Below are 27,648 nucleotides of genomic sequence, written 5' to 3' on the forward strand. Positions count from 1 at the left end.
TGAGAATGATGATGGCAAGAAATGTACAAATGTGCTTGACACAATGGATGTACGTATGGATTGTGATAAATGTTGTACGAGCCCTCAGTAAAATGATTAAAAAAATAAAAAGCAATGGATGGTAATTAAAATAGGAAAAATCCCACAAAGAATGGTGTCTTGCTAGGCACCCGGTTGAGTAGTACTACCAATCCCATGGGTGTCAGGGTAGAACTGTGCTTCACAGGGTTTTCGATGGTGATTTTTCAGAAGTAGATCACCAGGTCTTTCTTTCAATATCCCTTTCAATGTGGGTGGACTCAAACTGCCAGCCTCGCAGTCGGCAGTGGGATGCGTCAACTGTGTGCACTTGCAGCTCATTTCCCTTTCCACTGGGCAGCACGGATCTTGGAAGCAGCATCCACAGTCATATTTATCTGGTGGCCTGCTTCTTGTGTGGTTCTTCTTATATTCCAAATAGGTATTCTGAAAATGTCCACTGCTGATAACATGTTGATTCTGACTCACAACGACCATATAGGGCAGAGAACTACTTCTTTCGGTTTTTGAGGTGGAAAATCTTTACAGGAACAGACGGCTTCATCTCGCTCCCACAGACTGGCTGATGGGTTTGAACGACTGACCTAGATTTTAACAGCACCCAAACATAGCCACTAAGTACCACTAGGACTCCTTTAGACACATCCCTACCACTCAGCAGTGTGAGAAAGCTGATGCCTGATATACAACGAGTCGAAGTCTCTCTGTCTTGAGATTTACTAACACAAAACCTAGGAGCATAGTCCATTACAACTGGTAGAGATGTGTGGAGCCTGATCTAGAGCAGCAGGGCCTTAGCACGTCTACTTGGTGGCTCTCTGGAAGGATGGAAGTCAGACTACTGTTTTTAAGTTATCACTTGCTTAAGTGGGTGGCTGTGGATGTTGAAGGTGATAAGGAATCTGGGGAAAGTCTTGTGAAGTAGCAAGTCCACTAAGGTCTATCACAGCATTAAGAACAAAGGACTCTGGGTTTCTTACAGAGGCCACAGAAAGCCATTATGGTGTCCAGCAAAATACACAGCAGAAAAAAGTATCAAACCAAAGATAGCGGGTTACCATCTTATATTTCCTTTTATCAAAGGCAGCCTCACCAGGAAAATCAAGATGGACAGTTGGGAAAAAAAAGAAAAAGCTGAAATGATGCTTAAAGAGAAAGAACATTTGATAAATCCATTGTAGTGTCCACAATAGCAGTAAAAACTGCCACTGAAAGCGATCTGACTAAAATCTTATATTTGCCAAGGGCAGCCTCATCGAGAAAACAAAGATTACCAGCTGAGAGAAAGAGAAAGAAAGTTAAAATGATAGCTAAATTGGAGGAAAATTCAGCGACAAAGGGAAGAAGCATGGTTGTTGTGCTTTGCAATATGCATTGTAAATTACAGTGAAACTTTACGCTAAAATTTGGAAAAGAATGGGCGCTACGCAGGGGGAAAGGTCATGCTATTTCTCCTTCTGTAGAATGAGTGTAAGACACTGAGTTCAGCCAACAAGCAAGGATATCCCTGTAGCAATGAGCCCATCTGGTAACCTAATCGACCTCAAGAATCATTCTCTTGTCAAATGAACCGGCAGTCATTGGAGAAATGGCAGATTCTGGGGTAAATGGCAGCAATGTACAAGGTAAATCTGGAGTATCTCAGGAACCACGTAATAAAACAACCAAAACAATGATGGTGCAGTGCAAAAACTTAGCAGATAGGTTGACCTGTCTGGCACAATTTGAACACCAGAAATCTAAGCACAGTAATGAATTATAAACCTTTGGTAATAAATCGGAAATTCTTTAATTCCATAACAACAGGTAAAAACCCACTGCCTTCAAGTTGATTCTGACTGTTCGTGTCCCTATGGGAAGAGTAAAACTGCTCCCCATGGTTTCTTGGTTTCTTTTTTTACCCTAGAGTTCTGAGAGCGTACATGTTTATGGGAGCAATAGCTTGATCTTTCCCCTACAGAGAAAGATGGATGTGAATTGCTGACTTGTGGTTAGCAGTATCACACCAATCTGCACCACCAGGGCTCCTTATACCAATATGTGACACACGCCAACCGATAGATGGCATCGCCCTACTTTAATTAAAAAGGAAACAACAGAAAAGCACTAAGTCAAGGCATTTCTTTGAAACAGGGAAGAAGAGTCCCAAATAACCAGAAGCCTTGGGAATTTGGCAATACCAGACCAGCCCTACATGTACTTAAGGAAGTTTTCTAAATGGAAAGGAAAGAACATTAATCAAACACTCAAATGTACACAAAGGGGGAGGAAGGAGTCAGACAGAGATCTCAGAAAATAAGTACATATTACGACTACTGGATGTAGGGTGTACATTACTGTCACTGGAGATTCACCAACAGAAAAAGGAGAGGGAACAGTAAACCAGGAATACTTAATATTTCACATTCATTGTTGATTGCATGCTAAATGTTACTGTAATTGCATGTTGTATAGTATAATATTTGTAGTAACCACTAAGAGAATATGTAAAGAGGAATTAAAGCTCATAACAAAAGATGCTAAATACAAAAAATAACAGGAAAATTGATAAAAAGAGAAACCAGATAAAAGAAACTCAAAACCCAATTAGCTAAAAGAATGAAGAAAATGTAAATAGCCAAAATATTTACACAAAAGGCAGAGTGATAGACTGGATAAAAAACATGATTCATCTTTTGTTACCTACACAAAACACACATTCACATTAGGACACAAACTGACTGAAAATAAAGGATGGAAAAAATGTTCCGTGCAACCAGCATCCAAAAAAAGGAGTGTGGTCATACTGATAAAGGCTATTACATAATAAAAGGGCTAATACTTCAAGAAGATACAACAATTATTAGCATATATTCACCTAACCTGTCCAAAAACATGACACAAACACTAATATCAAAGAAAAAAATTACAGTGCCGCTATTAATATTTGTGGATTTGAAACCTTCAATTTCAGTTCTCGACAGAACATTTAAAAAGTGAATAAGGACATTAAGAACATAAAGAAAATCATAAGCCAATTTAACTTAGAACACTCCATCCATCATCAGCAGACATATTCACAGGATAATTTTTCCAGAACCAACTACAGATTAGGCCACAAATCTCAAGTTTTAAAACATTAAAATCATACAAAGCATACTTTCTGACCATAATGGTATGAAGTAAGAAATCAATCACAGGAAGAATAAAAATGAATAATTATTATTATACCAAAATAAAATATTGTACGACTAGAAAACAATTTCTCTATGTAAGAAATTAAAAGTGAAATAAAAATATACTTGGTATCAAATATAAAGGAAAGCACAACATACCAAATCCTTTGGGACACAGCACAAACCATTCTCAGAGGGAAATTCATAGCAATACATGCCCATATTTAAAAAGATGGATGAAAATCAATTGTTTAAATGAAAACTTGAACAAAAAGGAAAGGAAGAGCAAGAGGCCAAAGATACTAGCTGAAATGAATAATAAATACCAGTGAGAAAGAAATGAAATAGAATACAGTTAAACAACAGAAAAAAATCAATCAAACCAGAAGTTGGTTCTTTGAAAAGAATCACTGAAACAAACTACTGGATATACTGGGGGGGGGGGGGGGAGGGCAAATAATCAAAAGAAATGAATCTGGAGACAACACAACATATTCATTGAATAAAGAATCATAACACTATGAAAAAGAACTGCAACAGATTTGAAAGTGCAGATGAATGGGACAAATTCCTGAAAATATACGACATACCTAAACTAATATGAATAGAAATAGGTTTAAGCAGAGTAATTATGAAATAAGCAATTCAGAATGTGATTAACCCCCTGCTCCACCCCTTCAAAAAAGACCAAAAATATATATAAAAAGAAAAGTCAATGGCAAGATGGCTTCACTGGGATATTTCATAAAAAATTCAGAAGTGCTGACACCAGTTCTATAGAAACTTTTAAAAACATTAAAGAAAGGGGACTAGAACATGTCCAACTGAACACATACACACAGGTAGATCCTTATGTAACAACCAGGATAGACTAGGCCCTAAGAAAAGACAGGTGGCCTGTGATCTCAGACAATGGCTTGAAAGTGAAGTAAAAGGAGGCTTCCATATATCAGAGACTGTGGGAGCAAGCAGAGAAGGGAAGGAAAGAGCAGGTCCACTGAAGAGGCGCTCAGTGGTCTCCTGCTACCCATCTGTAGCTCCATTCTGCACTGCTGGCTACAGCAACCCAGCTCCACTCCTCAAAGACTATCATTGTGAGCAGGGTCCAAAGTTTCACGTGTAATAAGCACGCAGGTCCCATGTGGCTTCCAGCTCTCCAAGCAAGCTGGCCTGCACAGTTCCCGGAGCATAGGTCCCAAAGGACCAGCCTAGGCTATCCCAAGGACAAACTTGGCACCATGATAGTTTTCCTGAAGATTGCCTGTGCTTTGACGGACTATGTTAAGAAGCTCTTGGCCTTAGGGAAGAATACACTCAAGTACAGTGTTCCTCCCCCTCCCAACTTTTCTTAGTACAGCCTTTTACTGCCCAAAGCCTTTTTTCCCTCCCCCGTCCCTCTTCTATTATTCATTTCTGGCACTACTCAACAAAGTCATCGACTCCCACAAAATCTAGCAGCCCTCCCAACCGTAATACCCGGCCACGATGCTGCAGTGGCAGCAGTCACTCCTGATTCATCAGAAGAAGGATTAACAAATGAACAACACTCAGATCTCAAGGAATTTTCTTAAAAAGAACAGGCTCTGAAACTATCATAAATTGAATTCAGAAAAATGTTGTCATGTACTTTCAACAAAGAGTTTGCGAGAACAATGGTCAGAATAGAAAAGCTAGATATCTTCAACAAAAACCTCTAAAAAGAAATGCAGAAAATATTAAGATAAGAGAATTAGGCAACAATTTAGAAGAACAGAGTAAGAGAATTGAAGAAATGGAAAGCTGAATTGGTGAGTTTGAAGGCATATCTCTTAACTCCAATTTATGAGTGATACAATCAGCTAAAAGAACAAAAGAATCTGAAGGAAACATAAGAATGAAGTGGGATTCTATCCATATAAGAAATTCCGGAATAATACTTCCTTAACAGAACAGAGGAGGAGAAAATAATTCTCCAGGAAGCAGAGAGAACCCAAAACACCACAGATCCCAAAAGACAACACTGGAACATATTGTCGTTGAAATTTCCAAGACAGAAACAATTAGCAGGCTGAGAACAGCTTGGAAAAATTGTTTTAATTCATTTACAAAAACACTTTTATTGGCATATGACTCACATGTCATACAATAGCTCAATTATATTAAGATAAATTGTAATAATCATTATCACCACAATCAATTTTAGAACATTTTTTCTTTATTGTATTCATGTTATTTCCCCCAACCTCCCCTGCCACAGCCCCCAAAACCATTGTCTATATAGATTTAGTTATCCTGGATTTCATATACAGAAAAATGTATTTTTAAAAGCCTAACAACAATAACAAAGAAAACAGATTAAAAAAGCTGTAGAAAAGAAAGCAGAGGTTAAAAGAACTGGAATATATTTAAAATGAGTCAAAAGGGAGATGTATAAATTTTAACTTAAATACATCTGTAATAACCAATTTTACAATGCTATCTGTCTGATAACAGGGCTGTTCACATCCCATGGCTCTGGTCAGAGAGGATTCCCCAGAGCTTGCAAATGTTATCCACAACCTTAAAACCAGGTGTTCATAATTGAAGCTGATATCATTCCCTCCTTCAGATTTGAATTTCATGAGTTAAAATCCTAGGATGTTACAGGCTGGTGTGCTTCTTCCACATGGACTTAGTTGATCCCTCACTTAGATGGCTGTTTAAGACCAGCTTTTAAGACCCCAGAGGCTATTTTTTTCTGATAGGTGGGCACCATCTAGTTTCTTCATTACACTTTCCTATAGCATTCATGTCTTGAGTGATTTCTTCATGAGGACGAGCATCAAATAAGGCCATTTCATAAGAACTAATTGTACTTAGATTGAGGCTAGAATTAAGTGCAAGCTCAAAATCCATTCACATATTTATGGCTCATCTGGCTCTGGTTCACCTCAGAGATATAATTGTTATTTTCTGTTAGAGAACATTATCAATCATCCCCTTGGGCATAAGGCAATTTTATTGATAGTGTAGTTAATTTAGCCAATGGTATAGAATTTAAAACAAAAATATGTCTTGTAAATTTAAATTTTATGTTTTCTTCCCATTGTCTCTCTTTTGTTGCCTTTAATAGATATTTTTATTAATTTATTTCTATTACCATCCTTTTTGTCTTTTTTCTCATATTTTTCTGTGTTACCAATGTTCTTAGGAACCAAGACACCGCTCCTCTATCTGTCTCTAGGTGGGTCCGCCCACATGCAGATACACCCACATGTGAGTACCGTGAGTGAACCTTGTTACCCATGCTGCACCATGCTTTAAGACAAAATTTCATTTATTTGTCAACAGAAATAAATATTTCAAACAAAACAAAACTGTAAACCAATATCCCTTATGAATATAGGGGCAAAATCTCAAAATCCTGGCCAACAGAATCCAACAATCTATCAAAAAGCTAAGCAAAAGAACCACAGCAGGTGAGATTGGTTCCAGGGATGCAAAGATGGTTTGAAATGAGAAAAATAATGAATGTGTTCTACCATATAAAAAAGAAAAACAACCACATGAGCATTTCAATTGATTCAGAAAAGGTATTTGATAATATCTAACAGCCATTCTAGATACAAATACTAAAAAATAGGATTCGAGGGAAATTCTCAATGAAATCAGGGACATATATGAAAAACCAACTGCCAGCATCTTACTCAATAGGGAGAAACTGAAAGCACTCATTCCTCTTTCAGATGGAAATACACAACAATGCTCCTTATTAACACTCTTATTCAACATTGTACTGGAAGTTAGCCAGAGCTATCAGGACACAAAAAGAAGTTTCAAAAATCCAAATGGGCAAAGAAGTAAAACTGTCACTATTTGCAGACGATCTGATTCTATACATAGAAGGCACCAAAGGCTCAACAAAAATATTGCTAGAAAATATAAAAAGATTTGGCAACATGGCAGGAAACAAAATTGACATATAATAATCAACAGGATTCTTGCATACTAACAAAGATAACTCCGGAAAAGAAAACAAGGAATCAATACCATTTACAATAACCACATAAAGATGAGTCTCTTTAACAAATGGTGCAGGAAAAATTGGATTTCGACTTGCAGAATAATTAAATAAGACTAATGCCCCACACCCCCACAAAAACATATAATATGGATCAAATATCTAAAAATAAATACCAGAAAATCAATGAGAAAACATGGACAAACTTAAGAGTCCTATTGCAGGGGATACACAAAATGTCAAATATTAATGAAGGATACACACGTAACAGAAGACAAAATTGAAGTCTGGGACTTAAGAAAAGTAAAACAAAAACTTCATCAAAAAAGTAAAAATGTTATCTACAGATTAGGAAAAAGATTTTGGCAATGATATACGTAATTGAAACACTTCAATAAGAAAAAGATGAATAGGTCTGTGTGGCAAGATGGTGATGGAGTAGCATTCCAGAGGGACTCTGCAGAAATCAGTGGAGGAGAGTCACTGAGAGGAAAATATCACTCTTCTGGGTCACAGGCAGAGCATCTTAAAGATGAGCAGACACTAGGTCTTGAAGAGCTGTGGGGTTTGGGCTACTACTGTAGAGGTTGGCTATGGCTTAGCCTTTCCCCTGCCACAGTCTCGGCTGGATCTGAGCTCTCTTGGCCAGCACAAAGGCTTAACTTCAACACAACCACAGCTTACTGCTGCCTTTCAGCAGGGTTTAAACCCCTCCAGCCCCACAGTCAGGTGACTGGGGCTGTTATTTCTCTCTCCCTTCTTCCACAGTCTAATTGGCCTCGGTAGCCACCACCTGGTCTTTTTTCTTTCTTGTCTTTCCTTTCACATATCACTGCTGGGCTCCAGGTCACTGCTCTTTGCCTAGAGCAACTGCATCCATCCTCCACTCAGCTGGGGCAGCTCCTGCCCACTTGTCCTCTGTAGCCTTACAAGCAGCTGGGGAAATCTTGCCTGTCTTCTGCCACACCTCAAATGGGGGAATCTCCCCTTAAAACATCTAGGAGAACTCCCATCAACCCTCCAAAGCCCTGTAAGCAGATGATGGAAATCCCAACCACCCTCCACGGTGCACCATGTGGCTGGGAGGGTCCCTGGGCCCCTCCCCGTCCTCTGTGGTCCCACATGGCTGAGGGAACTTCCTCCTACTTGCTGCCGTGCTTTACACAACTTAAGACAGCTCTGTGTGAGCCCTCTCCAGTGTGCCATACTGCTGTGGGAGCATCTGTGTGACCTATATGGGAGATCTTGCTACTAGAACAATTCCGTCTGTTATCTGCAGTGCTCTACACTAAAGTGGGCACACCCATCAACACTATGTGGCAATCCCGCTGCAGGAAGCACCCCCGCACTTCCCCTGAGGTGTTCCAAGCCGCTGTGGGCCACACCACCATGGCTTCCTGTAAGATCATCCAGTGCAGTGTCATCCTCCCCAGTCCACAATCACCCAACCAGAGTCCCATGAGAGGACCATCCAACGTAACCTCTAAATAACAGGATACGGGTTGGCTAGGTAAGGAGTAAAACCACAGGAGGAAAAAGTGGTAGCCTGACCTAGTACATTTAGCTGCAGGCAGTTCAATGACGCACTCCAATGAGTTTTCCAAAGTAGGAGACCAGTGCTTGTTGACTTTCTGAAAAATGGCACCAGGCTCTTCTAAAACAACACAACACAAACAGCAACCAGCCACAAAAACCTCAATGAAAAAACAGGAGAAACAAAAGGCAATGCCAGAAGTCCTGAACATAATGACATGTATAGTAGAAGCAGACATTGATCTGCAAACAGAAAGCAATCTTCAGGATTTCTGCTTGGAGTTATACAGAATATGAGGGAAGCAATATAAAAAAAGGATGAAATGATAGAGGAGATAAAGGCCACGCACCAAAGGGAAATAAAAGACCTCAGGGACAAGATAACCAAATCAAGTAGTGAATTCACAGACTTCTCCAAAAGACTTGATGAGGCAGAGAATTGCACCAGTGGCCTAGAGGATAAACAGGCAGACTTCAGCAAATGGGAAAGGCAGTTAGCCAAGATAATCAAAGAAACTGAAGAAAAGCTGAGAGCCATGTTTGATGCTATGAAGAACAACATCTGAATAATTGAACTACCTGAACAAGGCACAACAAAAGAGTCAATGGCATAATAAATAGTGTAGAAATTCTTAGGGGAAAACTTCTCCAGATTAATAAATGAAAACTAGGCAACTATTCAGGAGGCCAAAATAACACCAGCTGGACTGAATTCCCAAGAAGAAATCACCAAGGCATATAACAGCTATTCTATCCAACTTAGAGGAAAAGGACAGACTCATAAGAGCAGCTAGGGAAAATAGAAACAGTTACCTATAAAGGAACTCAAACAAGAGTCTGTTGAGACCAATCAGCGGACACTGTGAAGAGGAGAAATTGAAGAAAATAACACAAACCCAAGAATACTCTATCCAGTCAAATTATCAAGATAGATGGAGAAGTTAGAGTCTTCCCAGACAGGAAAAACTCAAAGACTACGATAAAAGAAACTAGCCCTACAAAAGATCCTTATCTAACCGGTATGGGCAGAAAAACATCACTCACCAAACAAAAACAAGAGACTGCCACATAAAACAACTCCACCCAGATGTAAACAAAGAGTAAACAGCCCCCAAGATAACAGTGGCAAAGAAAGGCAGAATGAACCACACACAAATGCACAACACACTGATAAGAAAGGGAGGTAGGAAAACATTCAACACAAAAGGTACAAGATGACATCACAGAGTCCACAGCTGGATATAATAACCCTGAATAACAATGGACAGAACTCAGCCAATAAAAGGCAGAGGTTAGCAGCCTGACTTAGAAAACACAACCCCTTGGGCTGCTACCTATAGGATACACATCTTATGATTACAGACAAAAATAGGCTGAGAATCAAAGGCTGGAGAAAAATATACCAAGAAAACGGCCATTCAAAAAAAAGCAAAGGTTGCAATCCTAACCTCAGATTGTAAAAATAGTTCCCAAGGTACAAGCCATAACAAGACATAAGGGGTAGGGGCACTATATAATGTTCAAGGGAACAGTAGATGAAGAACCAGTGAACATAATAAATATATTCATGTTCAACGCGACGTCCACAAAATTTATCAAACACTCCAAAAGATGATAAAAGAAATCACAGGCTAACAATTATAGTAGGTGACCTTAATACACCATTCTCTGAGAAAGATCACAAGGAAAGAAGCTTAACAAGGAGGCAACAGATCTAAACATTATGATTAAATGACTTGACCTGATAGATATTTTCAGAACGCTCCACCAAAATGCAAAAACACCCTCATATTCTTTTTAAGCCCCCCATGGCACATACTCAAAGATAGACCACATGCTGGGACATAAGTTGAATCTGTGTAAATTCAAACATAAAGAGACCATACCGACTTCTCTCTCCGACCACTATAACATAAGGCTGAAAATCGACAGAAGGATGATGAAGAAAACAAGGGAAAAAATTGTAAGAAAAATAACTCTCTTTTGCAAAAGGAGTGGTTACTGGCTCAGAAAGATATGAAATTAGAAAATTTCTAGAAACCAATGAGAATACAGTTACCAAAACCTTTGAGACAGCAAAGGCCGCTATCAGAGAAAGTCTGATAGTAATATGTAAGCACATGAAAAAGAAAGAGACGTATGATTGATGTGCTGACACAAAACTTACACCAATTAGAGCAGTCAGCAGAATAATCCTACAAATTGCAAAAGAAAAATAAAAAGGGCTGAGATTCATGAAAGGGAAAACAAGAAAATTATGGAAAAAATAAATGCAGCTAAAAGCTGGTTCTTTGAAAGGATTAACAGAATCAAAAGACCATGGAAAACCTAACCAAAGAAAGGAAGGAACAAATTTCAATAGCAAGGATGAGGAATGAAACAAGGGACATTACAATGAACCCTAATAAAATCAAAAGGGTAATTGCACAGTACTATGAAGGACTGTACTCCAATGAGTTCAACAGCTTCTCACTCCCCGCTATCACGACCTCAGTGCCGCTTCCCAATCTAGACTAGACGGGAGCATGCGCATAGGCATAGGCAAGAGATAAAACTCACGACACATGGAACCAGGAACAGGAATGGGAATAGAGACAACAAAAGGGTAGGGGGAAGGGGGGCGAAGTGGGGAGAGAGGAGACACCAATAGCAATGAATAGCATATAATCCCGTACCCCCAGTCAGGGGGGAGAACAACAGAAACTAGAAGGGAAGGGAGATGGCGGTCGGAGTAAGATTTGAAAATAATTAACAATCTACAATGTATCAAGGGGCCACGAGGGTTGGGGTTGGGGGAGGAGAAGGGAGAGAAAAAAAGAGGAGCTGATCCCAAGGGCTCCATGGAAAGTAAATGTCTATAAAAGAAAGACAGAATATATGTACGGATATGTCAGATACAATTGATGTATAGATTGTAACAAGAGTTGTAAGAGCCCCCAATAAAATGATTAAAAAACACCCACACAACAACTTTGTTTTTAAAGAAAGATATACAGTAGAAGAATAGCAGCCGTCAAGTCTGGAGCACTGGGCCTGGTTTCTTGGGACATTCTTGTGGCTATAACATGAGGCCACTTTTAGATATCAAGTTGACCTTCCACACGCAGCAAGTAGACGTCATCAAATTTGAGGCTTTTCAGCAGAATCAAGGCTAAACGTAGAAGCCCGGTCTCTTCAAGAAGATACTCTCAGTGGTCTCCTCTTTCAACCTCCAAAAGGAGGGCCTGAACATGGCCTGCTCAAACCTCAGCCACTCTCATAGCCATCAGCTAGGTTGAGCTACACAGACACTGGTCACCTACAGTTCTGTCCATTCTAATGGTTGAACACCACCCTCTTAGCAGGTACAATGAGACAAGAAGTAGAGTTCTTTGGACTTTTTTGCACAAGAGGTCTAGAGACCTGCTGATGCAGCCAGAGGGTCATGCTTTTAGAGAAAACCCTAAGTTCCCCATAAGCTTTGACCCTGCCCCAGTGTAGAAATGGTTGGGGAAGAGGATGGGAATGAGCAAAGGTGAAGGTTTGGGTACCAACAACCAAAATGCTGGCATGTAAGACCCAATACAAGATTAATATGTGACTGCTCACAGCAGTCAAAAGAGTGAGTGCAGTAGAGCTGAGGATGGTGAGGGAACCCCCCGGCCCAGCCCCCCAAACTTCCCTGGCACATACCCTGCACTTGAATTCATACTCCTTCAGGATCGCCATGAACTGTTCTTGAGAGAAGAGTGCAGTGCCATCTGGTTCCAGCTGATGTCAGACCCAGAAAGAAAGCAACAATACAGAGAATGGTAAGGCAGGTCCTCTTGGGCCAGGTTCCTGGGGCCACCTCCTCACTTTCCTTCTGGGAATCTAACTTCTACTTTCCAGTAGCTCTAGAAAAAAGCATCCAGTCTACCTACTTTCAAACTTGTTTAAAAGGTCTTGCCACCAACAGCGTTTTCTTAGGACCCGGAGCCTGTGGTGGCTGGGATGCACTTCTGCCTTGTCTCTGGTGCAACTTCTCCCTTCCCAGCAACGTCCTTAGGGTAGATGACACCACGCTCTAAGTGCTCCTTTGGCCTCTCTGGCTAATCCCAAGTACTATTAGTGGGTCCTGGCTTTATCAGTACAGAGGCCATACTACGCGGGGTAGCACTAGGTCACAGTGACTTGTCATGAAAAGGGGAAAGAAAAAGATATTATATAGATTTCTCTCCATTACAGGATTTTTGTAAGGAAAAAAACCAAAGTTCTATCACCCAAGTATCATTTTCAAGACATGGCCCACACTACTGACCATGATTCTAGTTGAAAGACTCAGAATAAGCAGAAGCACTTGCCTTGTCCTTCAGCACAAACTCAAGGTCATTCTGCAGTTTCAGCACCAGCTTCTCTGAATCTGACTACTTTTCCACAACTTCAAAGATCTCCTTCTGCAATCGACTGTTTTCCTAAAAGATTCAGGCCAGTGGTTTAATAGCTATATAACGCAAGCAATGACGCAATGGTAACTTTCTCACCTTTCCATAAGGGAGAGGTGTTACAGGGAGGCAAGCTGCTTTTCCTTGAAAGAGTTCCTGTAGTGGTGGAGGGTGTGAGGGCAGCTGTGTTGAAGTGAAATTACTTGGAATGGCTTTTCTATTCATGTCTTTGTAACTCCCACCAAATTTTGGGGCCATATCAAGCAAATAGGGTATGTGAAATGCTAACTGAGGGAATTTGTTGGTTTTCCCATTGCACTGTGTATATAAGAGTGAATGATAACAGTTGCAGACAGAAACATTTCATGTTAATCAAGATGGAAACACCAGGAGTGAGCACATGTAAGATCCTTGCCTGAAGTAGTGGAGGCACCAGAAGTATCAGAGGCCAAGGCACTGAGAACAGAAGACAAAGCAAAGGAGCAGTGCTAAGCTCATGAGGTAGAGGGCAGAGGTGCAACACTAAGAAAGAGATGCCTACCATCGTGGGTGAGAAGAGGCAATGCAGACCAAAAAACCTGTTTCCTTAACGTTCTGTAACTGGTTAGCTTCCTTAAGCAATTCTATAACCATGAACATTGCCTGTAAGTTTTTTTGAAGACGTTGCAATACATTATTGAACCCAACAGAGAGGTAGCGTGCCAACTGAGGGATGTTGGTATCAGATAAGGGTAAAAAAAGGATAGAGGGTCAAGGCATTCTGCCTTGTGGCAATTAGCTTGGGCTGGTGTGGCATTGGAATCTCCCCCTTCGTGTAGCTAGGAGGTCAGACGTACGGCATTTCATCAGTTGGTGTCAAGAGTGGAATTAACTGCAATGGCTCCAGGTTCATGAATGCATGGGGTTTTACAAAAGAAAGGTCAGGGTAAGGGAAGTGAAAATTTTGATTCTTAGATTATTCCTTTGGTTCTTCTTACTATGGACTGCTGAAAGGACAAAATGATCTGTCTTGGAAGAAATACAGCTATAGTGCACCTTAAGAGTCTAAGATGGGCACACTTTGGACATGTCAGGAAAGACCAGCCCCTGGGGAAGACATTATGTCTGATAAAGTAAAGGGACAGTGAAAAAGAGGAAGGCTCTCGATGCGATCGATTGGTACCATGGCTGCAACAGGAGGCTCAACGGGAAAAACTGTGAGGATATTGCAGAACCTGGCATAGATGCATAAGGTCGAAACCTACATGATGGTACCTACCTAAAACAATGGCAGTGCTTGAAAGAAATGTAAGAGATGTCAAGGGCGTGAAAGTGCTCTGGAGTGGCCTGAAGGAAATACCAGGCTGGTTAAACAAAACAGTTAATAAGAAGGCCAGGGTTTCCTGGATGTACCCTAACAGAGGCCCAAGTCCGTAGACATACGAATGGGATAATCTGGGTGGAGAAAAGAACATTGAACTGAGTGTTTTTAAAAGAATGATGTATTTGGGTTTATGTGTTTAGCTGACTGTTGGATAGAGGTTTCTCCTGACTAGTGTTATAAATAGGTATCATGTGCGATAGAAACAAATACTCAGTTTTATGATTACAGAGAGCTTGTATGTTCACATTCAGCCTATTCTTATTGGATTTGTTAAAAGGGGAGTTAGGAATTTTCCCTGAAGAAATGGGTTTTTGTTTTAAGTCCAAGTAGAGTATTGGAGGCCTGTTGGTGTAGTAGTTACTCACTGGGCTTCTAACTGCAAGTTCAGCAGTTCAAACCACAAGACACTTCATGGGAGAAAGATGTGGCTTTCTATTCCTGTAAAGAGTTACAATCTTAGAAACCCACAAGGGCAGCTCTACCCCCTGCCCTATAGGCTGAATGGGAGTCAGAATTGACTTAACTGCAGTGAGTTTGGTTTGGTTTGGTTTGGAGAGAGCAGTGAAAGCTCTCACCAGTGTGGATGGAAGCCTCACCCAGAACCTTTGCTACCAGTACTTTTGCACTTATTTGCAAAGACATGCAGATCCACCCAGAACAACTGAAAGAATGAGTAGGAGAAAAATCGGTTTGGCCTTTTGAATTTTGAGCTGCCTGCCTTTAGAGTCATCTTAGCAGGGAGAAGTGTGTTCCTCTCAGAGAATGGCTCCTGACAGACTGAAGTTAAGGGAGCTGGCGGCAGCCTAGTATGCTCACTGTGCTGACACTTGGGTCCACTTGGGTGGGAGTGGTGGAACTGCCGCACTGATGACACAGCCTGCATTTTGGCATGTTCTATTGGCACCTGCTGATCTGGCCCCAGAAGCTAGAGATGAGAGAGAGGGGCTGGCTGGTCTGAAGTTTGAAAATGTGAGTGAAGAGGGGAAGACATTGGGAGATTTCATGAGTTGTGAATTATAAAGCTGATGATCAGGACCTAGGCCATGGGGAGTTAGGGTTGATGAGAATATATGAATTGGCCAGTTAATCTAAAGTACAGGGAGGTGTGTGTGAACTCCCAAGCTTGATACTGGTACCTATTTGATCTACCTTGGATTCTAGGGCTGAGTTGACCAGAACCCAAATGAATGACAAGATAAATGTTGACACTATGATCTGGCATACATTGCTCTAATTTGATGGCTTTCCCTGGATTGGATTATATTTATGGAAACAGATGCTCAAAGTTTAAATCATAAATAAAGATTCTTCTGATCAAAAATTTGCTTGTCTCCTCAGAGGACTGGTTGTTAGGGATTGACAATTTAGCAATGGGATATCTAAAATAGGGAGTGGTAATGAAGTAGCTGGTTTACCAGTTTTTATGGGTGTATTAGTATCAATATGAAAAAGAAAAGAAAAAGAACAAGTCAAGGGGAAGTCCCCATTGAAGAGTGTCCTCTTTTCACCATGGGCTCAGGTAAAAGGAGGCGAGGAGAAGATGCTGGTTTGATGATATGACTGAAGTACGAGTGACTGTTAACAGGGTCACCACGACTGTGAAAACAAATCCTAGATGTCAGTGGGCAGGAGGCAATTCTTCATGTATTAAAGGAGCAATGTCTAGAAGAGCCAAAAGGTAGCCCGGGGTGAAGTGAAATGATCCAAAGGGCTCTTCTATCCATATCTTTGTAACACTCATCAAATAATTGGGTGGGACTAGGCAAATCGGGTATGTGAAACACTCATAGATGGGTCGGACAGTGATGCCCTTGCACGGCATCTCAGTAGCAGAGAGAGAGAATCCTGTGTCCATCAAGAAATAAGAGCCATCAGTGGGGCACATGTGAGATCCATGCCGTAAGTCGTGGAGGCAGCAGAAGCCCTGGCACTGAGCACATGAGACAGAGCAAGGAGCAACACTGAGACCACGAGGCAGAGTGGTAGGCTTCCTGGCCCATGGAACAAAGCAGAAGACAAGGGACTATGCAACTGAGAGGCCTGGGACCAGAGAAAGAGGTGGTTATCAGCATGGTATTGTAGACAAAAGACCTGCATCATTAACATTTCCCTGATTAACTCGATAATTGTGAATATTGTCTGTGAATTGTATGTGGTCACTGAAATAAATGACCGAATCTAGCTAAGAAGAGTGTTATGGGAAGGTTAGGGATGGTTGGCGTTAGAATAGCATAAAGATGGTGGGGGGAGGCATCTTTAACTTCTGCCCTGTGCCAATTGGCATTGGGTTGGTGTTGGAGTCTCCTCTTCTGTGTGTAGCCAGAGGAGGTGCGTGGTGGCCCCCATAACATTTCTTTAGTAGACCAGCTCCTAAGCCAGACATGCAGACACTGAAGTGCCCAGTGCTTTCCCACTGCCGCTACTTCTCCCACTTCAAGAGCTCAACAGCAATAAGCTAGGAAAGAAGATTAGAGACAAATGATTTCAGGGTGTACTTCTAAATAAGAGATCTGAAATAACATCAATGCAGTCCATATATCCAGTCAGGGAAAAGTCCAGTGTTTACAGACACTTGAAAGCTGCAATGACGAATCAGAAGCATGTGGAATTACTTCTGAGACACAGTGTATAACTAAGAGGTAAGGCTCTGCTGAGTGCTCCGCAGGGTTGAAAAGCCAGGAGCTGGAGTAAGGGAGACAGACATCAAGGGAGGGAGGACAGGTAGAAAGGGAGAGAAAAAAGGAGCCAAGATGAAAACGGAGAAGGCAGGCAGGCTGGAGTGCAAAAAGGACTGGGAAGAAAGTCCACCGAGACAGTCAGCTCAGCTACTTCTGCCTCTCACCTGCTATGCCATCCTCTCCCCAGAGGCCTCACAACTAAGACAGGGATTCAGGGCCTTCCTGTCTCTCCTGAGAAGTAATCCCTGGGGATCAAGTGCCAGCTGTGGTAAGGACTGGGTGGCACACACCCATGAACCTCTCAGCTCCTGGAAATACAGTGGGGCTCCTGCTAGGTGAGCTTCAGGTCCTGGCTTTTTTTTTTTTTTTTGCTAAAGCCACAATATGTTCCTGGTCTCTGGGGATGCAGGGGTGCCAGATGCTGTTGCAGACCTTCCCTGGCCCCTATCTACCAGCTCAGAGCTGCAGGCAATAGCCACGAAGTAGCTATACTACCCTAGAGCTGGCTGGGGCAATTGTCAGGGAACACAGTTGTGAGGAGAAAATCAAGCTTTATGTACTCCCAGCTTTGTGCACATGCATTTTCTTTGTATAGCACCCTCATACCTTTAGCACCAATGATAGCCTCTCTTGCAAGCAGGCTTCCTCCCTGCGCAGGGCTTCAAGGTCCTCCTCCAGCCTAGCCCTCTGCATGCTGGTCTGCTGCCAGAGCAGCTCTTGTTCCATCTCCAACTCTGAGCGAAGCAGGGCCAATTGTCCACAGTATCCCTGCTCCAGGTGTCTACAATACCCACAAAGGAGAGACTGAGGGTACCTTTTGGGACACCTCCTTAAACTACCTCCCCAGTGTCACACATGGCCTGGCCTTCTGGAAGATTGTATATCTACTGACAGTTTTAGACTTTATAGCCACCTGTTTGATAGAAAGTATGAGTGTTCTGAAGGCAGGGACCAGACACTGGACACCACATTCACTGCTGGTCCTTCCAGGAGAACATGACCCCACACAGAGGCAAGGTGCCAAGGGGCCAACCTTTTCACCACGCCAGGACTCTGCATCATTTATGACGTCTCTCTCACTCTCTCTGTTTCCTGAGGCACATGATTGGGCCTATGCACAGTCATCAGAATTAGGAAGCTCGACATATTGTGTTGGTCATCCCTCCATGCTAGACAGGGCTCATTACCATTCTCAGGTTAGAGATGAGGAGACCAAAGGACTCAGCTTACCCAAAGGGCAAGGGGCTAGGGGCAAGGAAGCAGGATTCTAAAAGGGCATGCCCCACAGACATCTTGCCCACCAGTGAAGGAAGACAGACCAGGGAGCAGGCAGCCAGTGTTCTGACTTCTGGCATGAGCCAGTATGAGAGAAAGAGAAATGTAGAAGATCATTTCATGTAGCCTCAGCTGTTTCCAGCAGAGCACCTTCAGTAAACAAAGGATTCAGGAAGGTGAATCACTAGCTGAGTTTAGCCACCTCTGGCCAAGACTTTTCTCTCAATAGGGGTGAAAAAAACCTTCTCCCTGATGCAGTGTGGATATATATGTGGCTAGGTTTTCTTACATCCTTTTCTCTGGCCTTGAAGCCATCACCAAACATACCATACAGAGTTCCCCCTAAGACTGTTCAGTATGAAGGGTGATGAGAGGTAAGACTGAGGTGTTGGGGTACCTTCGCTGTGTTGAGTGCTACCTGCTGAACTCCTGAAGCTGTTTGCAAAAAATATCTTACATAACACCCATCACAAGCACAAACAATAGTTAAAGGTCTTCCTTGAGCTGAGGGCAGGTCCAACGGATTGAGCAAAGAGAGTAGAGGTAGGGTAGAGACGAATGTCTGCAGCCCATAGGCATATAGAATGTGAAGCCAGTGCATACTGCACCAGCCCCACCCAGAGTTCAGTTGATGCTTCTATTGTACCCTCATCTTTCAAGGAGTCTTGTGATAGCTAATTTCATGTGTGCCGTTGGGTAGGCCATGGGGCCCCACTGCTTATTAACATATTGGCTTAGTATTGCTATGAGGGCATTACATATGATTAGCATTTAAGCCTGTCAGTCCTCAGTAAAACAGGTCATGATCCATGATGTGTGTGTGTGTGTGTGTGTGTGTGGGGGGGGTTATGCAATAAGTTGAAGGTTTTCCGAGCAGACGTTAAGGTTTCTGGAAGGAGAAGGATGTTTTAAGACCGTAGCCATCCTGCAGACAGTCTCCAACCTGCCATCTGACCGATGGATTTTAGAATTGCCAAGCCTCACAACCAGGAGGCAGTTTTCTAAAATAAATGAATCACGTGTATCCCTCCATGTTTCCACCCATATGAACACCCATCTATCGTACTGACCGTGTTACTCTGGAGGCCCCTGACTGATGGTACAAAACAAAAAGTCACATTTTCTGGTTTCTACTGGCTCAAGTAAGGCCTTCAATGAACCAGAACTATAGCACTGCCACTTGGGTAGCAGCTATTTGTCCTTCACCCACCCTCTGGCCAGGGTGTAGGGACCAGATTGGGGACAGCTGCTGTGATTCTAGAGGGCTACTGTGCCAGGCTCTGACCCAGAAGCTGTCTCGGTGGCACCTACTTGATCCTGCGTTCCGTGAGCTGTTCCATGGCAGAGTGGCAGTCATCCATCTCTGTCACAAACTCCAGGTTCCTCTTCTCAGCCTTCTCCAGGTCCTGTCTTGCCTTGTCTCGCTCCTGCACCATTTGCTTCATTTGCCCCCTGCCCACAGGAAGGAGACACTGTCAAATGTAGCTACTACTCTGTCAGCTTCCCACAGAAGCACATACCGTTGCAGGGCCCTCAAACTCTGGGTCTGCATAAACGACAAAAAACAGCCAACATGATGGTGTTGAGTGCGGGCTAGCCTTGTCTTTGAGTCTTTGAAGAATGGTTCTCTAATGGTGTATCCTGACATTAAATGACTTTATTCGTTTTAGTTTATATTATTGTCGACTTGCTTTTGAATTGAGGTTTTTTGGTGTTTATTTTGTTTTGTAGGATTTTCTGTATATGAAATCCGGGATAGGTGATCTATAGAAACAGCAATTAGATTAATAGCTCCTTCCGGTTGTGGCAGGGGAGACTGGGGGCTATGGGGAGTTAATAATAACGGGTACCAGAATGAAGAAAATATTCTAAAACTCATTGTGGTGACGCCTACACAATTCTTTTAAAATATGTCTAAACCACTGAATTGTATGATACATGACTTATATGCCAACAAAACTGTTGGAAAAGTTATCTTTCTATAAAATACTATCAACTTTTGTCCCTGTGAATCTATTTAGCAGAACAACATGAATAACCCGTTGAGTGAAAGCAGAGCTCTGTTGTAATGGAACACGGTGCCAACTGCCACGTTGTGCTCAGTGAAAAGGTCTAAGAAGCAATTTTTTTTTTGTGCGCTTTCAGTCAATTGGCTTAAGCCTGGGGGCCCCGTGGGCTGGTCTGGAGAACATTTGCACCTCCATAATAGCAAGAAAAATGTCAGTCACATAAGTTTTAAGTTGGATTCAGCTGCTTGGGATATTATTAAGGGGATTAGGTTAGGATTTTGAGATCTGGCTTTCTAAGCCTCTCACCAAGTATGCAAGACCTGTGGCAAGAATAACCATAGGCGGCCCCTTGCTCATTAGGCCCTATTAGGAAGAGGCAAAGCGTCTCTCCCTACACCAGAGACCCTTTTCCTTGTCCCATCACAAGTTGCCTATAGAGGGTGGTGGGGGCAGGCAAGGCAGCAGCCCAGACCCTTGCCAGTCCCGGACCCCTGAGAACAAACCACACCCCTAGCCTTGAAACAACCTCTCCCAGCCTGTTACTGGAGGTAGCTCAGCTCCTGGTGGTAGGAGGCCAGGGCCGCTTGCTGAATGACACCAGTGACCATCAGGAGCTTGTTGTCGATAGCCCAGGCCAGATCCAGAAGGTTCACCTTCTCATCCACACTGAATTCGAGGCTCTAGAAATAAATCCCAAGGGACATTCAAGATGAGTTTAAGTCTCTCAACAATTTGACTCCAGACTCCATTTTCCTTGGCTCTCCCATTTGCCTGAGACTTTTCCTCTTGGGGCCGCCCCCACTCCAACTCCTAGGCTGTCAATAGGAGATCCCACTGTGCCTGAGCCAGGGACACATGAGGAAGAATATGACTCCATGCATAGTACTTCATGGGGATTAATAGCAAGAGAGGGGCCCTTCCCCCCACCTAAACCCAATAATTATAAAGGCTGTATGGAGCTATAGAGAGGAGACTTTGCCCAAGGCTAAGGGCACTGGAAGGAGCTCTGGTGGTGTGGTGGGTAATGCAATAAGATGTTAACTTCAAGGTCAACAGTTTGAACCACCCCATTTCCCTGAGGAATAAAGTAGAGGCTATCTATTCCCATAAAGATTTAAATTCTTGGAAACCCAAAGGGGTAAGTCCATTCTGCCCCCTAGCATCATGATGAGTTGAAATTAACTTGATAGCAAAGGAAAATTTGGAAGCAGTTAGAGATGAAAGGGTACTGATACAGGCACTTACAGAGAGCAGTGGCTAAATTAACTCTGCCAACTGCCCACCACTGTAAGCCACTAACATTCTTTCTTAAAAAAAAATCATTTTATTTGGCTCATACAACTCTTATCACAATCCATACATACATCAATTGAGTAAAGCACATTCGTTGCCCTCGTCATTCTCAAAATTCGCCTTCCGCTTGGGTTCCTGGAATCAGCTCATTTTCCTTTTTTCCCTCCCCTTCCCTCCCCATTGCCCCCTTCCTCATGAACCCTTAATAATTTATAAATTATTATTTTATTTTACATTCTCCTTTTTTCTTATGCCACTTGGAGTTGAGTTTTTACCATTTCAAGCTAAAAGAATTCTGGGAGAGACTCCTAACGTAATATATGTAAAGAATCCTGACACATATTTCATATCTCCATAATATCTATCTATCTATCTATCTATCTATCTATCTATCTATCTATCTATCTATCTATCTATCTATTTATCTATCTACACACACACACTGATGATTTGTATTGGTAGAAAAATTATGTATCAGAGGACATGAGCCATGGTCAAAAGTATTACAGAAAATGAAATCTTCCTTCTCTCTCAGAATTTTGAAAAATAAACTTAAAAAGAGATGTTATGTGCATCTTACCACCCACATATACAGAATGAAACAATGAATGTTTAAAAATGAATCTTTGCTATATTTATTTTAAATTGACTACTGCACAGTGTGACACTAAGTCCAAGAGCAAGAGCTACACCAGGCTAGTCTCCTGGGCCAGTTGCAGAAGAAATGGAGGAGCATGGGCAGGAAACCCCCATGGCTTCCAGGAATGCGAGGCTGGCCTGTGGAGCCAAGTGGCACAGTTCCCACCTAGGTCTTTTTTGATCAAAGGACTTGGCAGAATGCATGCCCTTATGTAGTGGTCAGTGCTGACTATACACATGCACCTTCTCTGACTCTGATGCCACCACAAAAGTGTGCTTGTTCCAACGCCCGTCGGAGTGCTGCCTTGTCCAAGCAACAAGCCTGAAAGGTTAGCATGGCAAAGGGGGAAGTATCTAATACATGAAAACCTACCTTCAGAGTGTTTTTATCACTGTTGTTTTCTCTGTATTTTATTTATGCTCTTTCAAAATTAAAATTTTTATATATTAATAGCCAAAAAGAAAAGTTTCCCGAGAATTTCCCTGTCTGGGATTCTCTGTTGCAGCAGGAGTAAGGAAGCCAGAGAGCAGAGGCCAAGCACAGTAACCCTCTCGGGCTCCCACCCCACCCTCAGCCCATTCTCAGCGGAGCAGCTGTGGCCATCCATTTCCAAACCTGCAAAATCTCCTTGCCATTTTGAATGCCCTCCTGGGCCCACAGAGCCACCACCTGCTCAGGGCATGCAAACCCAGTGCCGTCATCGATGCCGGAGAAGAGGTGCCGGTCTGAGCAGATGGACACGAGGGACGAAGTGGTCGTGTGGCAGCTGCTCTCCTCTGTGGCCTGTACACCAGGGACCAAGAAAGTGCTGTGAGCACGCACGTCTGTTCAGCCCAATCTCTTGTTTCTCGTGTCCCCCACTGCACAAACCTGCACGCTGCCTAGCAAGAACAACCTCACCAGTTATCGCTCTCTTCACTTTCTAGCAAAGGTGAGAGGGCTGGGCACAGCGACGTGATTCATCAAAGCAGCCATGACTGCTCTGGAGCCAGAAGGCAGCAGACAGGGCTTTCTACTCCCACAGAGAGCTACAGGCTTGCAAACTGCCAGGGCAGGCCTACTGTGTCCTGTATGGTCGCTATGAGTCCACACTGAGTCAATGGCAGTGAGGATGAGTGTGAGTTGGGTGTGTAAGTGCAGCCCGTGAACTATCCGCATCTCTCTGGCATGACGAACAAGGTACACAGGGCCTCACAAAGGAAGAGCCTAAAGAGGGGCTTGCCATCATGGAGAAATTCCTAAGAGGCTCCAAAAGCAGAGTGCGCTTCCCTGTGTGTGAAACTGCACATTACTGGGAATACAGAAGCAAGCAGCTTTCAGCTAAGCAAGCTAGGGGAGTCTTACGATGATGGTAAAGTCTCTCAAGCGGAAAGCTGACCTGCTACGTTCAGATATTCTATGAATCCACAAGGGCAAGAAATATTTCCCTTAAATTTTTTCTACCTCAGAGCCCTTTCCAGTAAATATGTGTTGTCAGGAATCCCTGGGAGTAAGAATGAGTGTTCTCCACGCCTTCAGGTCATCACATTTCTGCTCCAGGCATCCAGCGCTCCTGCCTCCCTCAGAGTAAAAACCACCTTGCTCCAACCTGCTCATGGCTCTTCAGCTACCCTCTCCTCACTGCCTTGCTGGCTGGGATCTGGATCTGGGACCCTCAATACCTTGCTCAATCACCCTTAACTCCTCTTTTCTGACACACCGGCTCGCTGGCCTCCAGATAGAAGGATACCTAGCTATTTTTTAGCCCTTTCAAGTCCAGCCCCACAGCTTAAATCATGCTCCTCTTGCTCTTTCTGGCTCATCCTGGACTCTTTCCGGTCCCTTCTCTGATGACCACCAGGCTTGTCCTGGCTATACTCTCCACCCTTCATCCCTCATCTTCTCCCAGCAGTACACTTCCTGAGTCAGGCTCAAGGGAGCAGAAACCTCCTCTGCCTGTACTCACTGAGTCACCAATTCTCTAATGAAGGAGCTTGTTCACCGAGCTTACTAAGCTACGCTGGGTGCTCTGCGTGCCAACTGGACAACACTCTAGAGCAGGTATTTTACTCTGTTTGCAGGTGGAAGAGGGCACCATGGCTATCAATGGAGAGTCCCAGATACTCAAATGCATCTGGAACTGCTATAAACCCTCTAGCCACTTACTCTAGAAAATATGAGGCTCAGAATGGGTTTCCCCTATACCATGTCCACCTGATTCTCCTGCTGTCATATATATATATATGACATCAGTACAGAGCTAGTATACCTGTTAGTAAGTAGGTTATCTATCTATCTATCTATCTATCTATCTATCTATCTATCTATCTAACAGGTATACCACATGACATGGTCAAACATCACACTCTATAGCCAAACTCTGGAGACACACACAAGATATGGCACACTCTACTTTGAAATAATACAGAAGACTCTACCACCCTGGCCTCCTTCCAGTTTCTGCCCTAAAATGACAGTGCAAATGGGCAATTCTCAGGTGAGAAGTATCAAGAGAGGGGTAGGACTTTGTGCTCCACAAACGAAAGACTGAATCCGCCCACTCCTCAGTTTGACATTCTATGCCCCAAAGGTATTATATACTGTGTATACACTCATATCTCTGCAGTGAATTTAGTGTGGGTGTGTAGAGAGTGCATGTATATGAATATACTGTGCATGAATGCATACAGAATGTATAGTGAAGGGATGTGTAGGCACTGTGTTTATGATGTTTACGTACACTAGCAGTGTGTGTGGTGGGCATGAGTTTGTGTGCCTTACAATTTGTGTGCATATAGTAGGTGGTACCCCCCCAAAAAAACCCTGGAATTTTTTTCAAAGCTATGTATTTAATTTTTTTCCATGTACCAGTGACCGGGCTATGGAGGCTGCTGAAAAGGAACAGCCCCATGCATGCATCCCAGGATCGCTCTGGCCCATTGCCATCGCTGGAAAGCTGTACCTGCCCAACAGTGCCCAGCAACCATGGGGCATGCATTTAAATTCTTTTACAAAACAAACTTGTCACCTACAAAGTACTCTCAATTACACTTGATACATTTGTAAAATCTGCAATTTAATTCTTGGAAACATTTTTCAAACTCATCTGTTTGGATGGCTGACAGCACCTCCCTAGTGTTTTTCTTCACTCTTCTATGTCCTCAAATAGTTATCCTTCCATGTCCCTCTTCTTCGAGGAAACAAAAAAAAGTCACACAATGCAAGGTCAGGTGAGTAAGGTGCATGGGGCAAGAGAGACATTCTGCTTTTTGCCAGAACCTGGCACACTGAGATGGCTGTGTGAGCAGGTGCATTATCATGGTGGCAAAACCAGTCCCCTGTCTGCCATAAATCAGGCCTGTTTTTGCCGCACACTGTTACGAAATCTTTTCAGATCCTCTAATAGAAAGCTTGACTAACAGTCTAACCTGGTGGAACGAATTCCAAATGCACTACAAATCGACATTTTTATCTGTTCGATAAGATGATGGACGTCCAGAATGAGGTTTGCCATCAATCAACATTTCACCTCTTTTGAAATGAGAAAACTACTCATACACTTAGAGTTTTTCCCATAGCACTGTCTTTCTAAACTGTATTCAACATCACAACAGTTGCTTTGGCATTTTTCCTGAGGAGGAAACAAAGTTTCATAGCTGCATGCTGTTCTCTTAAATTCGCCATCATGAAAAACAAGGTTCCAGTGAAACCGCTTTTACAAAAAATTCACTGTGACCAGAGAGAACCTTCTCAGGTGGCGCTGCAACTCGGAGTTCTCAAAGAGGGAGAAAAAGTCATATTAGGAAAGGTCTACTCTGCCCAGCACAATTCCAGTTCTGGGAGGGTACCACCTTGTATCATGTGCATATATAGTGTGTGTGTATAGTTAAGTGTGTGTGTGTGTGTGTGTGTGTGTGTGTATGACAGACGCATCTATAGTTTGGGTGTATACATGTAGCATTGACTACATGTATCAGGTGTGTATATATAGTGGGTGTACATGTATACAGTGGATGGGTCCAAACTGTGTGGATATGTGTACAAGTGTGTGCTGTATGTAGAAATACACGTGACAGGAAGAGTAGATGGCTATGACAGCAGGATAATGGGTCAAGTTGCTGTGCTGAAAGACCTGTTAGTCTGGGTAGATTAGAAAAACAAATTCATAGACACTCATAGGTGTTAGGAGAAAGCTTTATACACAAGAGCAATTGAATATTGAGAAAAAATTTCACCCCAAGTCCAGATTAAGTCCATAAATCCAATATTAGCACATATGTCCAATCCCAATCTATAAAATCCTCCTCAGACTCACGAAACACATGCAATATGCCAAATGCAGGAAGATCACAGGCCAGTGGATGGAAAGTCTTGTGGATCCAGTGGCATTATAAACATCTCAGGGCTGGCATGTGTCTCCATGTGGCTCCATGGCTCTATCTGCCATCAGTCTAGCTTCATGTGGCTTGTCCGGAGGAGGATGAAGCACCTATCTGTATCTATCTGGCCTCTGTATCTATCTGGCCTCCAGTAAGCTATTTATCTCAGTGGCACGCCTAAATGAGGTTATCAAGCTGTGACCTGATTGACATGCTAGACAACACCCCTCAACAAGTTGACACCAGAATATGTAACTACCACAGACCAACCTTTGTCAAGTTGACACTTTTACACAACTTTTTACCCATACATAATTCTTAACAAAAAAATAATAAAATCATATCTGTAACTAACAAGATAAAACTAATAAGTGTACCATTCAGTATGTGCCATCCTCATTTAAATATATTATATAAGTGACAAAACAATATTCTATGCCTAAGCATCGCAGTTAAGGAACACACACTTAAACCTATAATCCTATGTACATATTCCAGCACCTATGAAAGTTTGTAGCCAACCACTTCATGCCTTTATCATCTCCATTTTAGGTATAAAATTTCTATACTGCCCACTTACATCAGCCGTGTTCTGAGGAACCTTCATCCCAGTTAGAACCTTGTGAACTCCCCATCCATAGTAAAGTCAAATCAGGACAGGCTATCCATGAAGTCTGCAGCAATATCTCTACTTCACAGGCTCAAACATCTCTTCATCTGGTCGGATTCTGGTCAACTCAATGTGGGCTGCTTCACTCAGCGTCCACATGGTGCCCATTGGTCACCTCGCTTCTAGACCATGGGCACTGTCACAAATTTTCAACAAGCCTAGCCCCCTTGCGCTAGATCATGAATTTCAGACCAGTCAACCCACTCTCGTTTTCTCTTCACGTTCCTGAAACAAGGTCCATGAGTGTCAGTGG

The 27,648-nt window shown here is 42.7% G+C and overlaps 1 non-coding gene and 1 pseudogene across 1 annotated transcript; both read right to left on the reverse strand.

Annotated features, from left to right (window-relative positions):
• Window positions 1-27,648, reverse strand: part of LOC142436770 (ninein-like protein) — a 140,796-nt pseudogene that overhangs the window by 19,270 nt on the left and 93,878 nt on the right.
• On the reverse strand, window positions 25,207-25,338 carry LOC142436775 (small nucleolar RNA SNORA84). Its single transcript, XR_012782105.1, has one exon. It is a non-coding gene; the product is annotated as a small nucleolar RNA SNORA84 (small nucleolar RNA).

Source organism: Tenrec ecaudatus, unplaced genomic scaffold, assembly GCF_050624435.1.
Source record: "Tenrec ecaudatus isolate mTenEca1 unplaced genomic scaffold, mTenEca1.hap1 Scaffold_603, whole genome shotgun sequence".
In the NCBI taxonomy this organism is placed as follows: Eukaryota; Metazoa; Chordata; class Mammalia; order Afrosoricida; family Tenrecidae; genus Tenrec; species Tenrec ecaudatus.